Source organism: Chrysochloris asiatica, unplaced genomic scaffold, assembly GCF_000296735.1.
Source record: "Chrysochloris asiatica unplaced genomic scaffold, ChrAsi1.0 scaffold00098, whole genome shotgun sequence".
NCBI lineage: Eukaryota > Metazoa > Chordata > Mammalia > Afrosoricida > Chrysochloridae > Chrysochloris > Chrysochloris asiatica.
This window is the reverse complement of record NW_006408616.1, coordinates 3953846-3958799: the sequence shown is the minus strand read 5'-3', so window position 1 is coordinate 3958799 and position 4954 is coordinate 3953846. Positions and strand designations below refer to the sequence as shown.

General features: G+C 37.5%; 1 pseudogene; it reads left to right on the top strand.

Annotated features, from left to right (window-relative positions):
- The first annotated feature begins 3752 nt into the window (after positions 1-3752).
- Positions 3753-4211, top strand: LOC102816244 (annotated as a pseudogene).
- Positions 4212-4954: the final 743 nt, after the last annotated feature.

The window sequence follows — 4954 nt, the reverse complement described above, 5'->3', positions numbered from 1 at the left end:
TTTATATGTTCTTTTTTTTTTTTCCTATTCCCAATGTTTGTTTGGGTTTTTGTATTTTTTAAGTTTTTATTGTGAATTGAGTGATAGTTTATATGGGGCACAATCAGTTTTACATTCATAGTTTCATTGCAATGATTATTGTCCTCCATGCATCATCATTCAACAGTATTTGTTTTATTCCCTCTGTTTTTGTTTTTTGTTTGTTTTTTGGGGGTGTGTGTTACACAAAAACACTCAGGAATATATAATCATTTAAACAACTAAAAAGAAAAAAAAGAGAGAGACCCAAGTGAAAACTGCAAGATTTACTATGACCTAGCCTTGGAAATCCTACAGCATCATTTCTCCTGCATTTTATTGGTCAAAAAGTATGTCACAGCACTAGCCCGGATTAAGAAGAATGAGTACTTGAGAACATGGTTTATTGGTTCAATGGAAGCCATTACTGGAGACTAGCTACCACCAACCATATTATTAGCCTTATCGGATTTCCTGGGAGCAACTTCTTAACAAAATAAGATTATACTTGAAATTTATTTACAGTTTGAATATCTAAGTTAATCCATTGAAGTGATATATTTTCTATTATAGTACTTAATTATTTTCTGAGTTAACATTAAAATGGAGAGTCATGATACCTTAATAAAGTAATTTCAGAGAATTGAGATCTTCTATTTCTCTTCTGTTTTGTACTAGCTCTTCAAAATGTACATGCAGATTTAATGCAAGTGCTGTTTCTAGAATGTCCACCTCTTTCTCCTGGTAATTGAATTTCACTGACTGACATAATTAGGCCTTATCTATTAAAACCTGTTGTGTCAAAATCTTCTTGAAGTGTCTTCATTTACATATTTCTAACATTGCAGAAACAATCATAATAGTTGGTTATGTCAAGGCCTTTTGTAGAATGCTTCGTTCTCAGATTGACAGTGATAATAATTGATACTATGGGTCTTTTATATAGAGTAGTTGTTTATTTGGCATAATATTCTAGAAACTATGTACCGAAATCCTTTAAAAGTGTTTTGGTCAAAGTAACTTCCTCAATTTTTTTTATCCACTTTTCATTCCTGTCATCTCAATTGGTTTGGTTCAGACTATCATTAAATTAGTACACAGGGAAAAAGAACAACCTTGGTCTCTTATTTCAGATATTTTCTGATCTCTATATTCATTCTGCTCTGTAATCATACATAGTTTATTGAGTGGCAAAACACTTTAAAACTATTTAAGTTGTTTATTTCAAAAAATATTTTTTGTATCTCTCAGCCTATCTCTAGAGTTTAATGAGGAAAATTTTGAAGCTAAGGAAACTGACACCTTATAAAATCATTTTAAAAAATAACTCATTAGAGACTTAAATATTTCCAAGTATTACTGTCTCTATATCTTATGCATTAAAGAGCTGAAATGGAATGTTATCAGACATTTTAAATCTGACACTCAGGATTTACTACGCTTGTTGTTGTTGTTAGGTGCTTTTGAGTTGGTATCTGCTCACAGAGACCTCCTGCACAACAGGACTAAACAATGAACTGTGCAAACCTCAAAATCTTTGCTATACTTGAGCCATTGCTGGGCCACTGTGACAATTCATCTCATCGGGAGTCTTCCTCTTTTTCTCTGACCCTTCACTTTACCAAGCATAATGTCCTTCTCCAGGGACTGTTGCCTCCTGATGATATGTCTGTAATATGAGAGACGAAGTCTGGTCATCCTGGATTCTAAGGAGCATTCTGGTTGTACTTCTTCTGAACAAACAGATGTGTTTGTTCATTTGAAGTCCATATACCTTTAATATTCCCCTTCAACATCATAGTTCAAATGCATCAATTCTTCTATGGTTTTCTTTATTCATTGTCCAACTTTCACAAGTATATGAGGTTATTGAAAATATCACGGCTTGGGTCAGCTGTACCTTAGTCCTCAGACTGACCTCTTTGCTCTTGGACACTTTAAAGAGGTCCTGTGCAGCAGATTTGCAATATGTTAACTGCTCCTTCCTTGAGTTGATAGGTGAATGAACAACAACAAAAAAGTCTTTGACAACTTCACTCTTGTGTCTATTCATCTTCATGTTATTCATTGGTCAATTTATGAGGATTTCTTTCTTTCATCTTTTTTTTTACATTGTGATACAACCTATACCGAAGCCTGTGGTTTTTGATTTTCATCAGTAAAAATTTCAAGTCCTCTGTGCTTTCAACATGCAAGTTGTATCATTTACATATCACGGGTTTAATAAATCTTCCTCCAATCCTGATGCCGTGTCCTTCATACAATCCAGATTCTGGAATTACATGCTCAGCATACAGATTGAATAAATATGGTGAAAGAATACTACCATGGCATACACCTTTCCTAATTTTAAAACATTTGGAATTCCCTTATTATAATTTGAACAAGTAGCTCTTGGTCTGTTGACCTTGAACATACCCCACTTTAACTTTGAGATCATCTCAGGAACAAATTTGATGAATTAGACATAAGTGACTGAAATTAAAAAGAGTTGTGGGATGACATAAAGAACATCATACAAGAAAAAAGCAAAAGGTTATTAAGATGACAAGAAAGAAGGAAAGACCTAAGTGGGTGTCAGAACAGATTCTATAACTTGCTCTTCAGTGTAGAGATCTAAAGCAAATGGATGAAATGAGGAAGCAAAAGAGCTGAATAGGAAGTTTCAGAGGGCAGCTCAAGTTAAGAAGACAAACTCAAATTTTATAATCAAATGTGCAAAGACCTGGAGGTAGGAAACTGAAGGGGAAGAACACACTCAGCATTTCTCAAAATGAGGGAACTGAAGACAAAATTCAACCCTTGACTTTCAATGTTGAAGAATTCGATAGGCAAAATACTGAGTGATGCGGAAAGCATCAAAAAGAAAATGGAAGAAATACACAGTCACTGTACCAACAAGAAATGGTCAATGGTCATCCATTTCAAAAGGCAGCATATGATCAAGAATCAATGATACTTCAGGAAAAAAAAAAAAATACAAAGTGCACTGAAGGCATTGGCAAAGAACAAGTCTCCAGGAATTGATGGAATACAAATTGAAATCTTTCAATAAATTGATGCACTACTGGAGTACTCACTCATGTATGCCAAGAAATGTGGAATACAGCTACCTGGCCACCTGGCTGGAAGAGATGTTCTCATCCAAAGAGAGGTGACCAACCTATATCCTTTGGTTGGTTGATGCTGCTGCAGGGGATTGTAATCATGGCAATGAAACGATATACGATAGGACGAATGTAAAGCTAATGTTCTCCCATGAAAATTATCACATAATTCACAATAAAACATTAAAAATAAACAAAACAACCCAAAGAGAGGTGACCCAACAGAATGTGGAACTCATTGGAAAATATCATTAAAATTATCTCATGCAAGTAACATTTTGCTAAAGATAATTTAAAAATAGCTGCAACAATATATTGACAGGGAATTGCCAGAGGTTCAAACCTGATTCATATGAGGATGTGGAACGAGGGATATCATTGCTGACATCAGCTGGATCTTGGCTGAAAAAAGAGAACAGAAAGATGTTTGCTTGTGCGTTAATGACACTCATTGTGTGAATTATGATACACTATGTACAATACTTGACTGCTGCTTCCATGAGTGTTGATAGTTGATTCGGGAAGAATGAAGTCCGGCCTCTGCGCACTGCTACCAGCTCCCGTGGTCGCTGAATATCTCTTTTCTGCCAGCAGTGCACGCGTCCACCCCTGCCAGCTCCAGGGACCATGGCCAACATGGAGTTCACCTTCATCGCCATCAAGCTGGACGGCGTGCTGTGCAGCCTGGTGGGCAACATCATCAAGCTCTTTGAGCAGAAGGAATTCTGCCTGTGGCCATGAAATTTATGAAGGCCTCTGAGGAGCACCTGAAGCAACATTATATTGACGTCAAAGACCGCCCATTCTTCCTGAGGCTGGTGAAGTATATGAACTCAGGAGCAGCTGTGGCCATGGTCTGGGAGGGGCTGAACATGGTTGAAGACAGGTCGAGTGATACTTGAGGAGACTAACCCAGCGGATTCTAAGCCAGGCGCCATTTGTGGAGATTTCTGTATTCAGGTTGGTAGGAACATCATTCATGGCAATGATTCAGTAAAAAGTGCTGAGAAAGAAATCAGTCTCTGGTTTAAGCCAGAGGAATTGGTTGACTACAAGTCTTATGGCCATGACTGGATCTCTGAATAAGAGTGGACAAAACAGCAACCCCTCGGCCTTTGAAACAGCTCTTCATGCGTGAGATTTGGAAGCGATGGGATACTGAAGATCCTTTCCAAAAGCACATGTATCAATAAAGCCTTTGGAAACTCAGAAAAAAAAAAAAAAAAAATGAAGAAGAAGAATGAAGTCCTTACCAATTCATAATGACCTGCACAGCAGAATGAAACACTGACCGAGCATGAGCCAACCTCACAATTTTGCCACACTTGAGCCCATTGATGCTGCCACTTTGCCAATCCATCTAGATGGGGGTCTTCCTCTTTTTCTCTGACACTCCAACTTACCTGATATCCTTCTCCAGAGACTGGTACCTCCTGACAATATGTCTGAAGTATGAGAGATGAAGTTAGGCCATTCTGGCCTTCAAGGAGCACTTTGGCTGCACTTCTTCTAACACAGTTCTGTTTGTTAGCTTGGCAGCCCAGGGTACTTTCAATATTCGCCTCCAACACCATAACTCAAAAGCATCAATTCTTCTGTGGTCTTCGTTATTCACTGTCCATCTTTCACATGCATATGAGGTTATTGAAAATGCCATGGCTTGCTTCAGGCGCACCTTAGTTCTCAAGCTGACATCTTTGCTCTTCAACACTTTCAAAAGGTCTTGTGTAGCAGATTTGCCTAATGCAATACGTTGTTTGATTTCTTGACTGCTGCTTCCTTAAGTGTTTATGGTTGATCCAAGAAGAATGAAGTCCTTGATAACTTCA